At 41.1% G+C, this 24,562-nt stretch overlaps 1 protein-coding gene across 3 annotated transcripts in view; it reads left to right on the top strand.

Moving 5' to 3' along the window:
* The window catches only part of Nell1 (neural EGFL like 1), an 829,837-nt gene that overhangs the window by 114,467 nt on the left and 690,808 nt on the right, over window positions 1-24,562 (top strand). The gene's annotated exons all lie outside the window — the stretch shown is intronic.

Genomic DNA, 24,562 nt, shown 5'->3' on the forward strand with positions numbered 1-24,562 from the left:
CCCCTCTCTCTTTCTTTTTTCTTTTTCCCTTCCTTCCTTCCTTCCTTGCTTCCTTCCTTCCTTGCTTCCTTCCTTCCTTCCTTCCTTCCTTCCTTCCTTCCTTCCTTCCTTCCTTCTTTTCTCCTCCTCCTCCTCCTCCTCCTCCTCCTCCTCCTCCTCCTCCTCCTCCTTTTCCTTTTCCTTCGTTTCTCCCTCCTCTTTCTCCCAGAATGGGTTATGAGTACAATGCATTTTTGTCAGTTTTTAAAGCTATAGGCTAAAAGTTTTAAATTTGATTTATTTTTGAGAATTTTGTATATCAGTACTATATTTATATCACTTCCTTTCTCATTCTTTTCCCTCTAACACCTCTTGAGTTCCCCCATTCCCTATCAAATAAAGAGCTATGGCGAATCAATAGCTGCTGAAGAATGAGCATCTTCAAGCCCCAGTGGCCAAACCCAAACACATAGATATAGGAGCAACACCAGAGGGCCTCAGTCGCTGTATTCACAAATTTATATGCATATGTTTTATATGTAATAACTAAAGAATAAGGTTTAATGGTGTTTTAAAAAATTTTTTATTGGTTATCTTATTTATATTTCAAATGTTATCCTCTTTCCTGGTTTCCCCTCCACAAAGCCCCTATCCCATCCCTCTCTCCACCCTGTTTCTATGAGGGTGCTTCCCCCTTCACCCACCCACTCACACACACCTCTCCACCCTAGCATTCCCCCTACACTGGGACATCGAGCCTTCACAGGACCAAGGACCTTTCCTCTCACTGATGCCAGATAAGGCCATCCTCTGCTACATATGCAGCTGGAGCCATCATGACCAGATCCGTCTTGTTTCTGCACTGACTTTCATTGTTCAGCCTAGCAATTTCGTCCATGAAAATCTCTTTTCATGTATTTACAGCCCCTTAGGGCTCCCCATCCTACCTGACAGCCCTTTCGTCTACAGTTCCTTTTCTGCTCTGGCAGGCTTTATCCTCTTAAGCTTCCTCATGGTACCTTATCACCATCTAACACAAGGAGTACTTATTGTTTTCCACCCTTTTCTATTAGATAGGAAATGCAAGCATAGAGACTTCATTTGTTAAGTCCGTGGCTGTATCACAAGCACTTTGAATATCCTTTTGGTGTCCTATTAACATTCATTAAATAGATACATGAGAGGAAACTTCTACTGAAATGAGAAGGAAGCCAGTAACTGTTGTAGGAAAAGTCGAGGGGGGATTTACAGAGAAAGTAGCATTTAAACTTTAACTCAAAGCCTGAGTAAGAGTTTTGGAGGCTGGCTCAGTGGTTAAGAACACTGACGGTTCCTCCAAAGGACCTGGGTTTAATTCTCAGCACCCACAGGGTGGCTCATGGCTGTCTGTAACTAGACTGTCAGTTCTAGGGGATCTGATGCCTTCTTCTGACCTCTGTGGGGTACAGACACACATACAAGCAAAATATCAGTATACATAAAATAAAAATAGGCAAATCTAAAATAGTTCTCCAGGTGGATACCGTGTGAGCTGCCAGAAGGGAGAAGGATGCTTCTGGGTAAAGTGAGATACATTATTTCATTCCCCTCTCTTTCTCGTCAGTCTTCCTGGGGCTTGTGGAATACAGACTGCTCCCCTGCATCTTTTGGGAGGGACACACTACATAATCTCTTGTGCTCAGGTTTACAATGCAGTACGGTGTGTTGAGTGCCTGGCTGAGCTTCTACATGGTGTGTGATATGTTTGGGGAAGGGGCGGTGGCTTCACTGCTGTGTGTGATCATCAGCTCCTAACCAGCTCCTCTGAAGTATGTGAGAATTTCACATGCAGGCAGAGCAATAGTAAAACATCTTGAGTGACCTGTAGGTTAATAATGTCCATCTCCAAAAAGACTTACTATGGTTGTAGCATGTCCAACTGTTTCACATGGGGAAACCCCAGGGTGGAGTTAGGTCTCCACTTGGAGCTTTTTCTTCACTCTGGCACTTTGGAATTTTGAGAGACAGCAGGAACTAGACCCTTAAAATGAGATAATGTTTAAAAATTTTTTTAAAGGGCAGTAATAATTTATATACCAACAGGCGTCGCCTGGGCTTTGCATTGCTAAGTCTGAACATCTGTGTGCTATTGGGAAATATTGTTTAGCAAATGAGGAAAACGCTCAGTGAAGTCTTATTTACCCCAAAGCGAGGAGCAGAGGGCTGCTCCCTAGCTTCCTCTAGGTAGTCAGTCGGTACTAATAGGGCAGGTATTTTTCTGTCTTTCTCCTTTTTATTTTCTTCCCTAAAACGTTTCTTCCAAGGATGTTAAAATGCTTCATCAGGCCACTGTGCTTAGTCAGATCCAAATGGGTTAATGGGTGTCCCCAAGTCAGGAATGAGAAAAGTAAGTCATTTTGGGGATGATGGGACCCAGAGCGGAAGGGGCAGAGGCAGACAGCCTGGAGCAGAGGGAACAGCAGTGGGCCAGGTTACTGAGCCACATAATGGGCAGAGAGACTGCAGGGGATCTGCAGACATTGAAGAGGCATGCTTAGAGAATGTATGGCTGTAACAGCACAGTCAGAACCCAGGGGCACCTGTGTCATAAATATCACGTCCTCACAAGGAGAGACCAAACATGGAGAGTACAGCTAGAGAAGCGATCAGCAACAAGACCTGTACGCCCTGGCAGGGGACAGCCTGGCACAGATGTTTAGCACAAACATTCATGGAGTTAATGACATAAGTTTTCTGATTTAAAAATGAGGATCATTTTGTCAGAGCAAGAGTCACTCTCAGGGTAGGGATGCCGGGGGTCTGTGGGTATGGTCAAATCAGAGAAGTGTTGGTGGATTCTCAAGTATCATGAGGATGACAGGGCTGGATTTTCAGACAAATTATCATAGTTCCTGCTGTCAGGGTAGTATGTTAATTGTTTTCAGCTACTTGAGTGGATTCTGAAACTGTTTTGAAGGTGGGTGTAAGTAGCTGTTTTATTGGCTGTAACCCATGTGACCACGCATGGTTACAAAGCCATGGTGGCAATAATAGTCCAGGAATGAAAGAACCTATGCAGCTCAGGGAACAGCTCTTATAAATGCGGAGGGAAGGGAAATGCTGACCTGAAGCAGGAAGGATGATCAGAGGTGGCCAGAACGTTGTGAGCCCTGTGTTCATGTTCTGCCTAAACAGCTTGACATTGTGAAGCAATGAACTTTGTGAATGGATAAGAGGCCTTTTGAGGTAGGTGATGAGGAAGGAAGCTTGAAGTATGGCGTGTGGAGAATGGCCCAAAGAGGAGCAGCTGAAGGTCTGACTAGGAAGGGACAGTTTTGATGTAGAAACGGAAGCAGAGAAAGGATTGTGTGTGAAGACTCCTCTGGAGCTGCGTGGAAGAGATGCTGCAACAGGATGTCTGCAGGAAGACTGGAAGCCCCGAGGCCTTATCCACAGGACCCTCATCCCAATGAGCCACAAGCACAGAACACACAGCCACATGCTTTAAGATGACAATTTGGGAAAATGCTTTAAATTTGGTCCAGGGATGTTGGGTTAAAATAAATACCAAGGTAACTCTAACAAAAACATTGTATAGACACTTATGAGAGGCAAAGCAACTATGCTTGTATGCACTTTTTTTTTTAAAAGACAGGAAAAATATCCCAGATACAGAAAGACAACAACCACATGTTTTTCCCTGTTTGTGGATCTAAGATTATCTCTTTATCTATCTATGTGTTTATATATCTACAAATTTATATATATATGTATATATATATATATATATATATATATGTACCTACCTATTAATACATTCACCTACCACTCTATATTTATCATCTTATCATCTATCTATATGTATCTAACTAACTAACTATATGTATATCTATCTATCATGTATCTATCATGTTTATCCATCTATTGGTGAATGTATCTATCCTCTCCCTCCTCTTTCTGTGCATATGCATAGCTCATGAAAGGGGCCCATGTGACAGAAAAAAAATAGAGTCTTAAGGAAGAGTTGGGGACAGATAAAAGGAAATCAATAGAGTATATGTGGCATGAAAACAGAAGTGGCATAGTAGGGCAAGGGGGTGGAGCCAGCAACAGGAGGACAAGAGGATGGGGGGAGGAGTAGAAAGATGAAGAAACAAAATAGAATGCATATGAAAAAATACCATAACAAAAATCTTTATTTCAGCTGCTGATTTAACAAAAGTGAATAAAAAGTCAAATGAAAAAAAGACTATAGAGGTTCACAGTTATCCATATAGAGCCAGAAGGCACAATGAGGTTCAAATTCACTCCACCCAAGGAATCCATGATTGTCAGATGTAGGATCAGCTGCTGGAGTGAGGCCCAAAGCAACAGTGTTTTTAAAAGGAGGAACGTCTAACTTGCTCATGTGACACAACTGGAATGCAGGTAGTCAGAGTTCATGAGACAATTTCACAGAGTTGTGGTCCAGGCTCTTCTGTGGTTTCTTGTGTAGTACATTCTGACCCCCGAGTCATCCTGGTTCACTCTCCTACATCTGTTAAACCTGCCCAAATGAGAATCACTGAGTAGAGATTTTCCCTTGCACACATAACTTTTATTTCTCGTTAATTGGCTGGAATCTGGTCATGTGACCACAAAGCCATGGGGGCTGTAATAGTCTTCTTTCTGGGTGACCATGCACTTCACTGTGACGTCAGTACTAGAGGAGGGAGAGCAGGTGTCCTTTGGGGCAGCCGACCTTTTCTGCTTCCACAGCCTTTCAGGTGTTTGCTGAGCTCTGCTCCTCTCTGCATGCCAATGGGAATTCTTAGAGGAATTAGTTTTCATTTCCATGAATTCTGGATGAAAAAAATCTTTGGAAAATTGACATCCATCCATAAAAATTATCCAAAGACAGACTTGGAAGTTAGCTTCCCTGTAAGTTCTCACTATAAAACAAGAAAAAGCTTTGATGGGAGTTTATCTGTGCATTTGGTAGACACAGCTTAAATTTGCTTGTGCCTGTCATCTTGACCTTTTCACACAGGAGAGAGACAGTGGGCATCAGTAGAGACTGGAGAGTGTCCTTTTGGATGTTGATGCCTTTAAAAGTTAACATGTTTTAATGACATACACTAGTGAGTGTGTTTGCTATGCTATTTTCATATATGTGTAAGTATGGACCCATCCATCCTTCTGCACATACCTATGCATTCTTCCCAATGTCTACAAGTCACTATTCTCTGCTTTCCAAATAGTGCTATAATAAGCATTACTGTGCTGGTCTCTGGTTTGTCAACTCTATTTCCTTTAAATGCATCCTAAGAGGTAGGATAGATGGTAGGCTTATTTTGTTGTGTGTGGGAGTCTTGCTGTCTTTCCCAAGGTTGCTCTGTTGAGCTGAAGTGGTAAAATACTACTTAATCATAAAAATGGACTTAAAAATCTTGAGGGAGAGAGAGAGAGAGAGAGAGAGAGAGAGAGAGAGAGAGAGAGGGGGGGGGGGAGGAAACATTATTTGTCTCTGTCTCTCTATTTGGCTTATTTCACTTAAAATAATTTCTCCAGTTAAATTAATTTTGCTGCAATGATAGGATTTTACTTTCCTTTTATGGTCAGGCCAATGTAAAAATCTTAGAGAAGATAACAAGATTCTGTCTCTTCCCCTGCAGCTACCTGACCTCTGGATAGGTATCCAAAGGAAGTGAAGTCAGCATACTACAGACTGGTATACACTGGCTTGGTGTGTTCATAGTAGCTAAGATTTGATGTCATCCCAGGTGCCTAGCAACATGGGAGTGAATGTATCAGTGACTTTCTTCATTGTTGTGACAAAATACTTAGCAATGAGCAATTTAAGGGAGGAAGGGCTTATTGTCATTTAAAGATGTAGAGAGGACATAGCATATATACATATACATCATATACACATACACATATACATACATATACATGTTGAGATCACAAGTGAGTGTAACTGGTGGTAAACTAACAAGCAACTTTTCCAAGTTCACCTGGCTCTTACTTTTGGAATCACAATCTTTTTCAGGCAAAGCTTTGAGGTGCTAAGAGGTTTCTGGGTTAGTTACAATCATCTGCTGTGATTGGTATTGCTCAGTAAAGGCACCTCTGTCCCAAGGTTACCTTACAGCACGTTTGTCTCTGCTGCATAATGTCAGCAGCCGCAACCTCTTCTACTGTCAGCAACTAGACGGTTGACAACACGACTTAGGCACAGTGCTGTGGAAGAGAAGAGCATGTGTAGTGTTAGGGCAACCTTGTTCTATCTTTAGATCTGCCACTAGCCAGAAGGGGTATCACAGTTAGTCACTGTATATCTTTGAACTGTAGTTTCTGTATCCATGAATTATGTCTATTTTCTATCTAATGTCCATAGTCAGAGATCTTGGAACAACATATGACATACAGTTGGTATTCAGTAGTTGTTAATTACTGTTATTAATGTAACTATTAGGAGACACTATACTTTCTGTTTTCACTCCAGTAGACATTGTTTGGTTCTATTTTTTAAGATTTGTATTTAGCCTCTACTTCTATTTTTAGAATGTCTATTGAAATCAGTCATATTTGACATCTGATCCTTACATTCATTCCACTTGCGAAGACCAGAGGCTAAAGAAAGAATTAATAGTAAGAAAGCCCTGAGTTATGTTGCTACCATAGCAACTGATACAAGGAGTCATCTTCCTAGCCACTTTTTGAGAATGACTCAAGGGGCTTTGCGCATCTGCTGTCTGTCCTGAGATGGATGGATGGAGGATCATGTAACTGTCTTTGGTCATCTTTCCTAGTAACCTATGATGTAATGAATTCTGTGCTCACACGACTTCAGACTCTTCTTGTGCTCAGATACTCACCAATCTCATGTAGGCTGGAAGAGTCTTTCATTTCTATTGTGGTTATGTCTTTCTAAATAATTCTTTTCTTTCCAGTTCATTTTTGGTCTGTGTTTGTTTGTATATGGTGTGTGTGTGTGTGTGTGTGTGTGTGTGTGTATGCATGCAGGTGTGTGTGGTGTGTGTGCACACATGAGGAAGCTGGAGGGAGTATCTTGCTTTATCACTCTCCACCTTATTCTTTGAGACAGGGTCGCTCACTGACTCTGGCTCCAGGATGACAGCCAGCAGTCTCCAGTAGCCCTCCCATTGCCATGTCTCACAGTGGTGGCACTACAGGTACACGTGGTCACAACTGGCTTTTCACACGGGTGCTAGGGTTCACACTCAGGGTCTCAGACTTGTATAGCAAGTACTCTTACTACTGAGCTGTCTCCCGAGTCCCATAACTGCTCTTCTTGACGTTTGCTTTCCCATAAGCATATGGCAGGTGAATATCACAAAAAATTATTTTTTAATTAATTAGCAACATCTCCAGTGGAGCACTACTTCCTAGGCTCTATCACTGAGGGAGGAAGCAGTAATTTATTTATTATTTATTTTTAGCCTTTTCCTTGGTCTTATTTTAGAGTTAGAGGGAATTTTCAGAAATGTACAGAGCATCCATGTGTCTCCCACACTGAGCTTAACTCCAATAATAACATGTTATGTAACCACTAAAATTGTAGAAACCAGGAAGTTAGCAGGATAACATGATTAGTCACCACACTATGCAGTTCATTTTAATTTACCTTTCCCACTGAGATCTGTCCTTCATCACTCTAGAATCTCCCCCAGGATCCCACATTTAGTCACCGCTTCTCATCTTCAGGATGTGACAATATCAGACATTCCTGTCTTTCAGAGCTTGACAGTTCTGAAGCATATGGCCAGTTACTTTCCTGAAAAAGCTCATTTTGTTTTTGACATTTTCTTGTGATTAAATCTTTTTTTTTTGTGGCAAGAATGAAGTGAAGTTGCCTTTCCTCTTGTGTCATAGGACTCATGGTGTCGGTGTAAAGTCTTAGACTGATTATGCATTCCCTCCCTTGGTTATGGCGGGGGCCACCGTTCTTTACTGAGAAGTTTCTGCTTTTTCTTTGGAATTAGAGGAAACAGTACATTTAAAAGGTCTTTCTAGGCCACTGCTTACTGAGAAGAGATGGTCCTGTGGTCTGTCTGTGATGAGCAAGGTTCAAATGGGGACTGACAGCTCAGCGGCACCCGGATGTGTTTCTACCTCACTGCTTTGCCTTTTAGCCACCTTTACCGTGTTTCTTCCTCCCTCTTTCCCTCTTCCTTCCCTTTCTTTTTCTTGTAACATCATTTAACTTCTTAGGGGTGAAGGAAGGCAGCAAGATTTCTTTATATATTGTAAGATTAGGCCTTCTGTGAATCTATAACACAAAATACTTGTCTGGTCATCGACATTCTCCTAAGGTACACCCTTAGGAGAAAAAGTAGCCCTCATCACACATGCTTGGAACCAGAAGTGTTTTGGATTTGAGCTTTTGTTTTTTATTTATATTTCACACAAACTTTGTATAGATAGTCTGAAGATAATTTTATGTAACATTTTTCAGTGTACTTGCATGCACCTCTGACCTGTCTGTCACATGAGGCCAGGTATAGAATGTAAAAACATCATTTCACTGTTTATTTCACTGTGCAGAGAAGAACACATTCATTTAAGTATATATTCTAGATTGAGCTCATTTCCCCGTAGTTCGTGCCTGCCCCTCCCCCTCTTGTTAATCCTCTATTGCTCCTAGACGCTGCTCTTCTGTTATATATACATGGGTGTGTTCATGTATGTGTGTGTGCATGTGTGCAAGTGCATATGTGTGTTGACGTAGGTCAGAAGTTAAGTCTGGGTTCTCTTCTTTATCTTTTCTCATCTCAGTTTTTTTTGAGGGGCATCTCTTATTGGGTCTAAAGCTTACTGATTGGTTGATTACTGGATGGCTGGTAAGCTCCAGCAGTCTTTCTGGTTTTCTCCCTAGCACCAGGGTTACAGGTGCACATCACTGTGGCTACTTGGCTTTTATTTCCTTACCTAAGAGCTGGGAATCCAAGCTCATAAGGTCCCTATGTGTATATGGCAGGCTCTAAACCCATTGAACTATTTCTTCAGTCCCCAGTATGATATTTCAGTGCATGTATATGCTATGTAAAGGTCAAAATCCGTGATATGTCTATTTCCTTGTGCTTTTATTCTTTTTTTTTGTATTGAGAACATGCACAATCTCTTTGACTGTCTATTTAAAATTAGCTCGTTAATTGATATCTGCCACAGTAACTTTATTGTAATGTAGAGTATTGGGAGTTACTCCTTCTTTGAACCTGTTTTTACTAAGACGATCTGTGTGCAACTTGAATGAAGTACAAGGCACACTTTAAAAAGAGTACTGCTGTGGTCACCATGACTCTGTCTCCTAGATGTCTGGGAAACTTCACCTGTTTAGGGCCAAACAAAGTTGACCTCACAGTGATGATGGAAGGAAGCTTCTTTAGTCCTTGAGGGTGGGATGGTGGTAGGGGAGATTACAGGTGCTCTCCTGCACAGGACGAGTGTGTTAACCTAAAAGCATAGTGATGCCTTGTTGGGTGTCTGTGCTCCAGGTATGCCAACTTCCTGAAATTTCATTAACTTTGAGAGGAAGCTCTATAAGTGGTTCCCTCATACACTGTCTGATCTGCTGGAGATGCAGTGTATAGGTTCTCTATTACGCCAGATGAATGATTCTAAAATCAATTTTCCTAATAGCCATTTTAATTCATAGCAGTTTCTTCCAATTTTCATACACTAGGAAGTTAAGTAGGTTAAGTTAAATTTGCTGTTAGATTAAAGTATTTTTAGATAAAATTTCACTTACATATATATTAACTCTAGGCAAGCTGAGTTCATGTGTTTTCACCTGATCCAAGGTCTGTTGTAGTAAATATTTAATCTTAAATCAGGGTTTCTATCCCATTTGATCATTCAGTTCCCAGATTAAAGACACACAACTTTTATATTTATAAAAAGCCTTTGGTGCACTAGAGCTGGGGATATATCTATTCACCATGCTATTATGTCTAAGTCTCTACCAATAACCCCAAGTTATAACTTGCTATGTTATGTCTGGGCTGTTCTTAACTTCAATTGGTCAGCTTCATGGCCATGTTTTACAACTTACTTACTTCATAGTATCTCTCCTTTCTCCACTTTCTTCCCTCTTCCTTCTTGTGGTCCTTGCCTATGACCCAAAGCCTGGGAAAACCCCCATCTATCTCTATTCTGCCCAGCTATAGGCTTTAGGCATCTTTATTCACCAATCAGGGAAACGTGGGGGGCAAGGTTACATAGCATCACTTGAGTCTATATGAAAGTTCTCTCTGGGTCAACCAGGCCTTGAGGGAATAGTATTTAGTATTACAATACATAGCAAAATATGAAACCTCATCAAGGGTCTTCTAGGATAGATAGTGGTGACCTTCTCTACAGGATTTCCTGGCTTTAGTGTATAGTCATTGCTGGCAATATGTTTATAGAACTTTCTCAGGGCCAAGAGGCTGGGTGCCAACTTGCTCCACAATAAAGAATTATTGGTTCCCTGAAAGGTTTACCACATAAATCTTTTCTTGTGTGGTGATTATAATTTTGGAAAGCACTTTTACTTGGCTGGTCCCTGCTTGCTAGGCTCCTCCCTTAATGGAGTTCTCAGGGACTCTGTCTGTGCACTAAGACATTGCTTATGATATTCGTGCTCAGCCTGTGCCTGCCATCACCCTGGACACCCTCATCCCAGTGCAATTTAAACCAATCTCAACTTTATCATCAAGCCACATCCTTTTTTTTGGCAGTATTTATCTACTTCCAAGTTTGTATTTGTAGTGTGACTATTTCATTAGCATCTGTCCTCCCCCGAATGGTGAGCTCATTGACCATGTGGGCCCTGTCTGTTTTGTCTCATCATGGCGGCTCCAGAGACTAGAGTAGGATGTAGCATATCAGATTGGAGATGTGGTAAATATTTTTGGACTAAATGAACACATTAACAAACCTCTGGTTTTTATTAACAGTAATCAATTACATATGGCACATCTCACAGTTAGCTGCCATACATCAGGGTACTCTGACACAGAAGCTGAGAGTCATTATTATAGAAGATAAAAGTTTCTCATCAAGAAAGCAGTTCAATAAAATCAACATTTAAATAATGACAGTAATCACTGACATTTATCGAGTTCTTGCAGCATATCAGTCATCACGAAGAGTTGATACTATAACACGCCTCTCTCTCTATTTTTTTTATGGAGGCTCATCTATCTTACAAGCAATGAAGAGGCCGCTAGACCCTGATACTAAGGTGCCGGCTCTCAGTTTCTAGTAGTGTGAAACATTAAATATCCTGGACGGAGGCAGTAGACTCAGGCTTTGATTAATTTGTCAATTTGCTGCCAGCTCCCAGCTCCCAGCTCCCAACCCCTAGTGGTACACCTTCTGGGGAACTATCTGCCCAGGAGGTCAGCCTTCTTGATGAGTCTCTCGGGTGGCTCATTTACAGGACTGATGGGTCTGTGTTGATACTCATGCTTTTCTCCTCCAAGAATGTCCAGCATAGGCTCTATGTCTCAACCATGTGTATTTGGTCAAGACATTGATTGCATTGGATTGCATTCTAGTTAACTGGAGATAATGATTTGCCTCCCTACAGAGTTGCCATAAGAAATCACTGGTGTTTGTAAAGAACTGTGATAAGATGTAACAGCTGTTAATGATTATTAAGTATTTTACCATCATATAGATGGGGCTTTTACAGAATTACCTTGATGAACTTTTATCTTCCATCATAGTTATTCTCAGCTTCAGGGTTACAACTCGTTAGGGTAGCATAGTCAGCAATCCACATATGCATGAAGTTACTGTGCCTGCAAACAGTACATCTGCTACTATATTCATTCATTCATTCATTCATTCATTCACTCACTCACTCACTCACTCACTCACTCACTCATTCATTCATTCATTCAAGAAGTCTACACTAAGTCTCTCCAACATGCTAGGTTCCACAAACAGGACAATGAGTGACAGCAGGCAATGTCCATGCCTTCATGGATCTCAAAGTTAACAAAATACTGATCCTTTAGAAGTGGAATCAAAGATAATGAAGGAAACTGAAAGCAGACTGAAGGATTAACCAGAGCCTGGGCCCAACTGCCTCTGTCCAGGGTGCTGAATGCTTCACATTACTGGAAACTGAGAGAAGTCACCTTGGTAAACAGGTTCCAGTGGCCCCCTGACTGCTTGTAAGAAAGATGAACTTCCATGAAATTTAGTGAGGTATATTATATTGTCAAGTACTTATGGTAATTGACATGTTATAAGAGCTCAATAAATGTCAGCAATCACTATCATTATTTAAATGTTGGTTGTATTTATATGGCCACAGGACCTAGGTGAGAGGAGAGAGTGTTAGGAATATCCTGACAGGCAAGGTGAGGAAGAATTTAAAAAAGTAACAGCTGTGCCACTCCTGGTCATACAACCAGAGGACTCTATCTCCTACTTAATTAAAAAAAATGATTAAAGAGAAGAGAAGGAAAAAGGATAGGCCTTTTGGAGAGTAGAGACAGGTGTGCTGGGGTGGATGGGAGCCTGGAATGTTTAGAGAGTTGGCAGAAAGCGTAGCAGAGCAGATGGAGGTGAGATGTATAAATTCCAGGACACCTGAGTCCTCGTTTAGAAATTCTAGACCTAAGCCCACGAGCAGTGGGAAGTCAGTGATGGGGCTTTAAACTGGGGAGTGTTTGGTAACTTAGTTGAATTTTGTTGTTGTTTTGAGAGATGCTCTTCTTGCATAGCCCTGGCTGGTCTGGAATCTGATAGACAGTTGAAGCTGACCTTAAGCTTGTAGAGTTCTGTCTGCTTCTGCCTCTTGACTGGACTTTTTATTTTCAGAAGATGACTGTGGCCTTTGAATGGATTGAAAAGGATCAGAATGGCTTTATCAAGATCTTAGACGAGGCTGTAGAGTTGTTAGTAAGAAATGATGGTGGCCCAGGAAAGGACAATAACAGCAGGAGAGATGAATGATGGGCATGAGGGAATCACCTAGAACAGAGCAATGGATTAGAAAATATTCCACAGATTGGACTCAGGGAAGAGAAGGCATCAGAGTTGGTACTCAGGGTTTTAGCATTTGATTTTGGGGAGGCTCTCGTACCCTGTTGCCAGGTTTATGAGGAACAATAATAAGACTATGTGTTTGTTTACTGAGCTTGAGGGACACAAGTTGAATTACTATATAGACAGTTGGCTTCCCAAGTGTATAGCTCAGAAAACAAAGCTAGATTGAAGATACAAATTTGCTATCCATTTGCATAAAAAATAATAAAACAAAGAACGCTGCACAACAAAAGTGCCTGACAGGTTAGAGTCCGGACAGAGTGCTCGATTTGATCTGTAAACTATCTGAGAGGAGGAGGAGGGGCTGGAGTTACGAATTCAAGCTGGCAAGTTTGCTGACATTATGGAGGTATATCAAACTCTTTAGTAAAATCTGTTTGTTTTTCTCATGGCAGATATAGCTTGGGCACTGCCACGGAGGAGCAGGGTCACACATCAGAGACTGAGTCTGTGAATGCAGTCCTGTTTGTTATTATGACTTCACAACTCTTTAGACTGTGGACATCTTTGATGCCATCCATAGCTGTTCAGTCTCTCTGGTCTCTGTGTTCCAGACATGGTTACCCTTACGTGCTTTTGCTTTCTCTCTTCTGTCCCAAAGCATCTTCCCCATCTTTTCCCACCTATCTGTTTCCACTCTCAAAACTTTCCTGCATCTCCATTTAAGAGTGAATTCAAGCCCCCTCTCAGGATTGGTCAGGCTGTGCTGTCTGTGCTCTCTGTTTTTCTGCAAGTTTTTATTTTGCCTTATCATACGGGATTACATTCCTTGAAGAGGCTTGTCTTGGTGTTACCTGCTGCACATTACCACCTTGTGCCATCCTTCTCCCATGATTCTCTGCCATTCTTCCCACATGATTTTCTGCTATCCCTCCCCTATGATTTCCTACCTTGCTTTTAGTCTATGTGAGCTTCTCTTAGCTGTGGGTCTTTATTGAGGTGTAATATGGATTTGTGCTGTAAAGTAATTGATTTTAACTTTGGGTGGGAGAATATGTATTACTCTGAAATGAGAAGAATGAAGAATCGACCCTAGAGGTGAGTAAGACCTCCTTACATTAAGCGGAAAGAGCATGGAAGATTGAGCGTAATGTGCTGCCATTAGCGTTAAAGAGGTGAGATGGACAATGTATTCATGTTTGCTTTCTCAGATTGAGAACCTTGGGGAAAAAGAATAGTCTTTTAAGCAAATGATGCAGGAAAATTGGCCATTCATATGCAAGAACTGGACCTTGACACAGACTTTACACTTTTCACAAAAGTTAACTTAGAAGGACCATGCAACATACATGGTAAATCCAAAAGGTAAAACTAGAACACAGGGAGTACACACGGCCTTGGCTTTAGTGATGTTTTTACATAGGATTTTGTGAACAGGAGCAAGGAAAAATGTTAGGTTTTGTTAAGATCAAAACCTCTACTCTGCTACAGACACTGACAAGAAAATGAAAAAAAAAATCAAATCAGACAAAGAAAAGTAACTCATATGGAAGTTGGTTCCAGAAGTGAGGTTAAGTCCTGCTTACAATGTTCAACTGCTTTCCTAGTCCAAAGTCCTCAAATATTCCACATTTCTCCCCACAAAAATCTACACAGTTGGATCTGTCACAGCAACTACTGTCTTAGTTATTTTTCTCTGGTACAATAAAATACCATTATCAAAGCAACTGATAATAGGAAGCACTGTGGCTTATGGTTTCAGAGGGTTAGTGTCAACAATAAGGAATGAAGGGACGTTGAGAGTTTATGCCTTGATCCGCCACTATAAGGCAGAGAAGGGGAAACTGGGAATGGTGCAAATCTTTTGAAACTTCAAAGCTTGTCCCTGGTGACACACTTCCTCCAAAAAAGCCATACTCCCAATCCTTCCCAGTTATACTAACTGGCACCAAGTATTAGAGTATAAGAGCCTATAAAAGCCATTCTCATCCAAACTACCCCAGTATATGACTATTTTGCCTGTATGTATCTTGTATCTATGTGCACCATTGTCTATATGGTGTCTCCAGTGGCCAGAAAAGGGCGTCAGACGTCCTGGTACTGGAGGTAGAGATAGATGGTTGTGAGCCACTATGTAAGTACTGGGAATTGAACCCAGCTCCTCTGCAAGAACAGTAAGCACTCTTGATCACTGAACCATCTCTCCAGGCTCAAAGCTCACTATTTTTGGCTAGCCTGGCTGGCCAGAGAGATCTCCAAATCTGCCTGGCTTAGATTACCCCAACACACATAGCATGCCTAGCTTTTTACATGGGTTCTGGGTATTCAAACTCAGGATCTCATGTCTCCAGTAAAGTATTCTTATCCACTGAAGCATTCCCTATCCCATATGTATTAATTTTTAATTCCATTATTCCAAAAAATGATCCAAGTGTGTATATAGAAGTAAGTTTTAATACTGAGTCCAGAAATGTGTAAAATGAACTTTTGGCTTTATTTACTAATTGGAAGTAAGGGAATGACAGGACATTTAAAGAAAAAATAAAAAGCCATAATAATGGGAATGTTTCAAAAGAGAAACGTGAAAACATACAGAGGCTACAGATGGATCAGTCAAGACACCAAAAGAATAAAATTTAGAATATAATCTACAGAACAAAACGATAATGACTACATCCATAGTGCTTTAAATACATTTGAATAAATAAGAGAAGTAGAATACAAATATCTCATGCAGAATTATAAATAATAAATGTAAATAACCAGCCCTCAAGGCAAGTGGGGCAGAGCTCCCCTCTGCTTCAGTATGAGCTGCAGATGGTAACTTTCTTCCCTGGAGCACAGCATGGAAGCAGGAGGATGAACTTTAGAGTGGAGAAGGGCAGCAAGAGCCACTCTAACCTGGTAGGTGGACCCCAGGATCAACATCAATAGGAATGCGGTGGCATGGCATGTGCTCCTAATAAGCCACTTGTGGATGATGACATGATGTGCACTCCTGATAAGCTTGGATGAGGATGGTACCTGACCTCTCTGGTCTTTCTTCTCTCGATTCACAACTCATAAGTAATTGTGACAGGCATCCCAGAAATCTACATTGAAGAAAAACACCTGAATACTACTCAAATCTGTCAGAGTGATTAAAAAAGAAGACAGGTCTGAACTGGCAGCCTGGAGCCTGAGGAGACAGGCTGATTAAATCTAATGCGGTATGTTGGATAAGATTCTAGGTCAGAAAGGGGATACAAGGTAAAAACAAACAAACAAACAAACAAACAAACAAACAAACGAGCAAACCAACCAAGGAAATACTGTGGAAGAGGAGGAGAGCTTATGAGAGCCGTGGATAGAGGATGACTACAAAGAAACTGTTTTCCAGACACAGTAGCCAGCCACACATATGAACTCTATCAGTTGTGACAGTAGGCACAAGACCTGTGCAAACTCAAGCCAGACAAGATCCCAGCATGGAGACAGGAGGTGGGTGCTAAGTCCCACCACTGGCTGAAAACTATTTGGCAATTGTCAGCTGCTTGGAGAGGGACAGTCATTTTTAAGAGTGTGACCCCTGGTAGGTTGACACTCTAGAAGATGGCCTCACATCCGAGAGTATTTGAGCAGCAAAGAATTGTATTTGATAATTTTGAAAACTCAAAGAGAGAGCAGAAAGTTGAGTGGTTAGAAAAGTGGATGAGGATCTGGGAGGAGTTGGGCGGGGGTAAACATGATCCAAATAACACAGAGTAATGTTCTTTATTTTATTAAATTATTTTATTCATTTACATTGCAGCTGCTACCCCATCACAGTCCCCCCTCCCATGTTTTCTCATCCCATTTCTCCTCCCCCTGGCCTCCAAGAGGGTGCTCCCCCTTACCAGACCACCCCCTTCCCTCGGGCCTCAAGATTAGGCTTATCTTCTCCCACTGGGGCCAGACCAGGCAGTCCTCTGCTATATATTGTTGGGGGCCTCAGACTAGACTGTGTATGATGCTTGGTTGGTGGTCCAGTCTCTCAGAGTTCCCTGGAGACCAGGTTAGTTAAGACTGCTGGTCTTCCTATGGGGTCACCCTCTTCTTCAGCTTCTTCAATCCTTCTCTTAAATTCAACCATGGTTTTCCCCAACTTCAGTCCAATGGTTGGGTGTAAGTATCTGAGTCTGTCTCAGTCAGCTGCTGAATAAAATTCTTAAAGAATGAATAAAAATAAATTTAAAAACTAAGAAAATATGAAGAAAGTGAGGTCTGAGTTACCTCACTCAGGATGATTTTTTTTCTAGTTTTATCAATCTACCTGTGAATTTCATTTTTCTAAACCATGAAAACAATCAAAAGGTATTCTCTAAGAATAATAATATTACTTCTGTTTAAAAATCTTAAAGGTTGTATTACCATTATCATTTGTATGTATGTATATATGACACATGTATGTGTATATGATGCATGTGTGTATGTATTATGTGTGTGTATATATGATATGTTTGTATGTATGATTGTGTGTGTATCTGTGTGTGTGAAGACACACATGTGTCACAGTGCATATATGAAGGTCAGGGGACAGCTTGCAAGGTTAGCATTTGTTCTCACATCCATAGTAGGTTCTGACAGTGAACTCATTGTCAGGATTGCTCAGTGAGGGCTTCCCACTGGCTCATCTTCTTCTCCTCAAGTCTTCAGTAAATGAAATTGAGAAGGTAGATCATCCCACTGGCTCATCTTCTTCTCCTCAAGTCTTCAGTAAATGAAATTGAGAAGGTAGATCTTATGACAATTTCAGCAATGCCAACAGTGACTTGGATATTTTTATGCTTATGTCTTGAATTACATGCATTTTGATCTTGAGTTCAGGAGGTACAGAGTTATTCCTCAGCTTAATGTAAAATGAAATAGTGAGACTGTAAGCTCTCTGCTTCAGATTTGGTCACTTAATAAACATTTAAAATTTGGTTTTCTTGGCAAACTTTGACCATTAGGAAGAAAACCAAGTTTCCTTTACAATCACTGTAGGTGATCTGGTTTATTGCTTCTGTTTTAGATTTCTTTATGTAAAAGTTTGTTCTGTATTACCTTCCTAACATTCAGTCTTCTCTGGGTCTCCATGTTGGGGAAGGCACAAGTCAGCCTTTATTTTAGTAGGGATAGCCAGGTTAATTCCACATGGATTCTGAAGTCTTGTTATAAAACTGTTTCAAATCCATGTAAAGAGCTCACTTTGCATTTCATGTGGCAGCGAGTGTTTTGTTCTCAGTAACAGATGCTATGTCATTGTCACTGTTAATCTTCCACTAGCTGTTTGCTAAGTGCATTGAGTACAAAACTAATATGTAACTTTACAAAACAAATAAAATCACCAGATCATAGCTAAACAAGAAGGGAAAAACACAAGCTCCCCTCCTATGGAAAGGGGGTGTGTGCATTCCTGGTTGTACCTCTGGGAAGCTGCTTGTTTCCATGGGCATAGAAAGAGATAAGAAATCTTAAGCACTGTTGGATCCCTTGTAGAAATCTTAAGCACTGTTGGATCCCTTGTAAGGTGACTTACAGACTGATGTCATTTTGTCCTAAGCAGACTGTGGAGTGGATGTTTTCTTTCTTACTGAGTGAAGACTCAGGTAGAGGAAAGCATGTGGACCCGGTCGGGGAAGGGCTAGGCTTTGAGGCTACCCTGCTGCTAGACTGTGTTTTCTGGTATTGAATCCCTTTCTACAGTACATTGCTGTACTTAGAGGAGGTGGATGCACCAGAAGTTTATCTGTTTATTTTCATCCTTTCCTTGAACTCAGACAATATCTTGAAGACTGGGAAGGCATTTGGGACTGAATCCAGGGATCATATCTCACTTTTGAAGAGGCTACCAAGGTGACCCCTCATTCTAGCAAACATGAAACTTGAAACCAAGATGCTGGGACTTGAAAAAAGTGACAGAAGAAAGACAGCCAAGAATTCATTATATAATTATTTTATATCTACTGACAAGCATGTATTAAAAAACAATACAATGGTGTGCTAATACTACACTTTTCAATAATTTATTATTTTAATTGTTGACATATTGTATTTATGGGGTACAAAGTGATGTTATGTTTTATGAATATAATACAGAATGATTAGGTGACTCTACCAACTAACTGGTACTGTACTTATTGCCTCAGAAACCTAATGTGATTTGGGTGCGGATAGTTGAAAAAAATTTTAAACCAATTTTGAAGCACATATAATTTATCATTGGTAAATCTTCTTGAGGCACAAGAAAACTAAAGAATATTGTTTCCCTAGTCCGAGATTTTGACCCCTCATCTCATTTTAGTCAAACTCCAGCCACCACAAATACCATTTTACTCTATTTCTGTTAAGTGTGATCAAGCAGTGTCTGTTTTTCTGTGTATGTTGTATTTCACTAATATTATATTCTCTATTTCTTTCCGCAATGTTGAACATGACAGAAATTTTCTTTTTCTAAGGCTGTCATTGTTTGCTAATGATGTGCTCTTTTACAGAGAAGAGCATAAAGACCCTACCAAAAATGTTACAATAAATGGATTTAATAACTAACCCACAAAAATTAGTGGTTTATTTGTATGCTGAATACAGACTGTCCGTTTTACTTTTCTAAGTTAGAAGAAAGTGCACAGCTGTAAATCTGTGGGACTACTTATAAGCAGGGAATCACCACTTGGAGACTTGATTATCTGGCCAGAGACACCAGGCATTTAGAAAAGGCATACCTAAATTATAATTTCAAATTTTAAAGGTCAAAAATATGTATACTTACACTCAGAGTGTTCCAATTTCTGTTAATGTCTGAAAAATGGTTCCCAAACTTTTAATGCTCACAGGTTCTATGGGTTAAGAATTTGGACACAGCCCAGAGGAGAAGGCTTATTGGTGCTTCATGACATTTGTGGCTCCAACTGTGGGGATTAGGTAGTGGGGGAAACCATCCAGAGGAGTTTCCATGCTGGTTTATATCAGCTATTGGCTGATGTCCCGGTTTCTGTGCCAATAAGAGCATCTGGCTGATGCCACTTTGATGTGGCTTGGGCTTCCTCTCAGCATGGCACCCTCAGGATACTTATGTTTCTTAGTAGGGGACTGGGGGCTTCAAGCACATTCTGGTGCACAGGATCAAAACTTGCCTCCTGAATTTGTCACCAAGCATTACAAAGTTCCTCAGATCTTAAAGGAGTCTTTTTTGTTCTGAGAGAGGGGTATCAAGATCACTTTATGAGATGGATGTGTGATAGAGGGATATTGTGATCGCCTTTGGAAAATCTAACTTCCCCTTCATCTGTTCTGTGGATAAGAGGGGACTATGTCTCCTGCCTTTCTTGTCTCAGAGTAGTACTAGCTCTGTGTCTTGGCTTCTCAGTTTTCTGCCTTTCTCTTCAAATTCATGCTCTTCTGCTTCTCTTTACTCTCAAAACTTCTAAGCCTGTTTAGTACGTCTGAGTGCATTTATTGTGTTTAGGTCTCAGCTTGGCATTAGTTTCTATGACGAATGGTATTTCTCATCCATATAGTTATTTTTAGACTCATTTTATCTACCCATGCTACTGAGTCCCCTGACAAACCTCCTGCAAGTAGCATGGACTAGACGCACACTGTTGACTAGAGTTAGCTTTTGTTGAGGGTTTACAAAGGAATTATAGGAACAATTCTGAGAAACTATTTTCTGTTTATGTACTTTCGGCTTTTTGTAGAAGTTAGGAAAGGTTCACTCAGGGGCTTTGTCTACACATGAGGTGGCCTGTTTCCCCATACAGGAAATAAATTAGTAGCTACAGGCCCTTAGTATTCTGCTAGCCTTGAGGATCTTGCTGGAGGTAAATATGGCTGGGGTGCAACATTGTTTTTAAGGTCATTTTGCCTTGACCTCCTACTCTGATCCCCAGAATACAGTTACTTGTCCAGCCACAGAGGCCACTGTTGGAGTGTGGGCAGGCACAGAGCACAGCACCAAAGCTGTTTTTTTGGTAGATTTTTAGCTAGGCAATGTACATATCTCATGTAGAGGAGAACACCAGAAAAGACATCTTCCTAAGATACTTCTTATCGTTTCTTATAAAAAAAATGGACACTGGCCATTTAAGCTTCCCCTGCTTTCTCTCTATATGTCCTGCCAGCAGACGTCTCCTTAACATTTTGAACATGTCTGCCTTTGCAAGTCTCTGATATTGAGCTAGTTTCTTTTATTAACTTGAGAGAGGGTTTAATTGTGTATGTAGACTAGGCTGGCCTCAGACTCACAGAAATCTTCCTGTCTCTGCCTCTCAAGTGTAGGAATTAAAGGCATGCACCACTAAATCAGGCTTTAGTTGTGTTTGTTGTTGCTGCTGTGGCAAAATGCCTGTCAGAGACCACTTAAGGGAGGCAAGCAAGCTCACAGGTGGAGGGTACAGTTCTTCATGAGAGGGAAGGTGTGGCCACACATTGTCTCAAGGAAGTTGAGGCAGCTGGACACATTGAGTCCTCAGTCAGGAAGCAGAGAAATGGGTGACTAGGACCCCAGACCATGAAGTGATGCCACTTAAATATTCAGAGTGGAATCTTCCTACCTCCTTGGTTACATGTCTCTAGATACACTCTCACAGACACTCCGAGAGGCGCATTTTGTGGTGGATCTAAACATAGTCAAGATGATAATGAAGATAGACCATTACAAATGATTGATTTTTAAAAAAAAATCTCAAAATGGGATATAGTTTGGAGAAAATTATAAATATTTCAATAAAAATGTCTTGTCTGACCTTGATCAATCTATATACTATTTGGAATTATTCTTCTTGAATTTCATTTTCAAACAGCATGAAATTCATATGGTTCCATGAAATTAAACTTCTCTTCATGGAGAACGGGTTGTCTCTAATACTGCAGGGTGGACCTTGGGGAATTATGCAGATGAGGCCTAGCATTTAAGCAAAACTTCTATTTTAAAATTCTTTTTGGAAATACAGAGTGGGAAGAATTTGTCTTCATAGAGTTTTGGGTGAAAGGACTCAGGGTGTTAGTGGATGAGAAAGTCAGTGTAAACATTAGAACACAATCACAGCCACATATGGCCCAGGGCAAGGCAAGGATAATGTCACCACGCTGTGCATTTGAAGACATCTGCACTGGGGGGCCTTATATCTGTTTCTATATTGATGATGTACCAAGTCAATTTGTTTGACCATGCCTGAAGCATCAGGACCAACCTGACAGTGTGTCTAGAAAGAAGAATAAAGAAGAATCATTTTCTAGAAAGGGGAATAGTCTAGGTAGGAGACAGGAACATACAGAGAATACTTGTCCTGAAAAACAAAAAGAAAACAACTTCAGTAGGGCATATCTTCACTGTTTTCAAGTATCTATAAGGTGGATAGGCTGTTCTGAGAGTGTTGTTCCTTGGAACAGTACCGCAGACTAACAGGTCCAAGGCTAGGGAAGTGCAGCTCACAGCATCTCCTTGGTGCTATGTTGTTACTACAGAGCTGTTGTCCTTTCCAGCCTCTTAGGAAGCTCTTCTGCATGAGGAGTAAGGGCTGACAGGTCTGGACTGTTCATGAGATGCTCGCTCATGCTTGCTCCCACCACCCTTCTGCTCCCACAGCAGCAAATGGCTGCTAGTCACCACCCACCATAAAATTTCAGGCTTCTGCCACCTTTGTAGTGAGCCCCCTTGTGGCGAGCAGCTGGTCAGGAAGTATATACCTAGTGCTCTCCGTTGCATGGCATCTTAAACTCTTAGGTGCTCAAAAATCATCTGGGAGTCTTACTGAAACGCAGAGTCTGACTCAGTAGTCTCTGGTGGAGGCCTGTGGTCGGATACTGCTGGGATATAGACTACATGTATCAGTTCACCAGCTCATCACTGTGACCAAATGACAAAACAAGGGAAAGGATTTGTTTGGGTTCAGAATTTGAGAAGTTTCAATCCATGTTAGCTGACTCCTTTGCTGCGGCCTATATTTTGTCAGTGGAATCAGGCGATGAAGGAGTCTGGCTGCTTATGGTGACTGGGAAAGGGGGAGAATGAGAGAAGCAGAGAGATATGGACAGACATAGAGTCATTAGAGAGAAAGGGACATACAAAGAGGGGCAGAGATAGGCATAGAGAGACAAAGATACAGAGAAAAAGCCAGTGAGAGAAACACAAAGAAATGCAGAAATACACACAGACACAAAGAGAGGTAGAGAGGCAGACAGACACGCAGAACAAAGATAGATAGATAGATAGATAGATAGATAGATAGATAGACAGACAGAGAGAGACAGACAGACACAGAGAGAGAGAGAAACACAGAGAAACACAGAGAGAACAGAGACAGAGACAGAGAGAAGCAGTGAGAAAAAGACACACAAGCACACACACATGCATACATGTGCGTACACACATAGACAGAGACACAGAGAGATTCCAATAATGATACATATTATAAACCCATCAACAGATTGATACCTTGACTTGTCCATAGCCCTGTGTTAGCTCTTAGAGCAAGTTACCAATCCTTCAACACATGAGCCCTTTGGGAACCCTCTACTATAGATTATGGTGTGTATTCCCATGCCACAGCCTTTAGATCGGTTACTGCTCCCTGCAGGTGGCTGTCAGGCCTATGTCACATGTCCCTGTCAGTGGAGAGTTACTGCCTAGACATTCTGCTGTGTTTCCTTCAGTCAAACCTAAGTTTGGTCCAGGTGCCCCTTAGCTGTCCAGTGGTTCTGTCATCTCTGGGACATATCAGCAGTTACCTAACATAACTCTACAAGCACACGTCATATTGAATTGTATTCAAGTTGTTTGAAGTGCATTGCCTCTGAGTGACTGTGTGGTGCTGTGAGAAAAGACCCCGAGGTAAAAGTGGTCACTGTGAAGAGCTAGAGTGGGTTTTGTTTTCCTCACAGCTACATATTTGTGACTACCACAAGGCAATCACTTACTCTGGCGATTTGTAAAGTTATCTTTAAACGATCTATTTGTAACACATTAAGCGCTTGCTCAATGAGGCCGTAACCCCAGGAACAGTGATTGAATCTGGTTACATGCACTAACCCCCATCCTAATGATCCTATCAGCTATCTTGATGAACATTTCCAATTGTCATTGACTGAAGTCCTTTCAAGGTCAGGTCCCTTCTCCCAGGAGTCTCTTATTGGTCAAAATTATTGAGAGATTTTACATGATGCTTGGACCTTGGTGAGGTGCTTTTCTAAACCAGAGCTCTGTCCTCCTGGGGATTAGGCATGCTCTGACCATATGAGATCTCACCATAAAGTCTTGATAAAAATGTACTTGGCAGGTTCCCAGCATGAAGTGTTTCCTTGTATCACGACAGCTTCCTTTACCTCCTCCTTGGCCACTTCTAGGGCACTTTCTAGTTTATGATGGGAAGGAACACATTCATTGCATTCCTTACTCATCTCAGAACATCTTGATGGAGGGATCTATACTTCACATCATGTTTATTGCCTCCCATTGTGCTCACTAAAGACACACTGAGTTAATGAGCTGAATGAATGACCGAGTACCTATAATGTCTTGAATTAGCTTCTTCAGTTTAATTCTTCTAGAACCTGTTTGAAGCTTTGAAGAAATTTGTTTTTTTTTTAAATAAATATTAAGGAATTCCTTCTTTTT

Source organism: Grammomys surdaster, unplaced genomic scaffold, assembly GCF_004785775.1.
Source record: "Grammomys surdaster isolate TR1022 unplaced genomic scaffold, NIH_TR_1.0 125635, whole genome shotgun sequence".
Taxonomy (NCBI): domain Eukaryota; kingdom Metazoa; phylum Chordata; class Mammalia; order Rodentia; family Muridae; genus Grammomys; species Grammomys surdaster.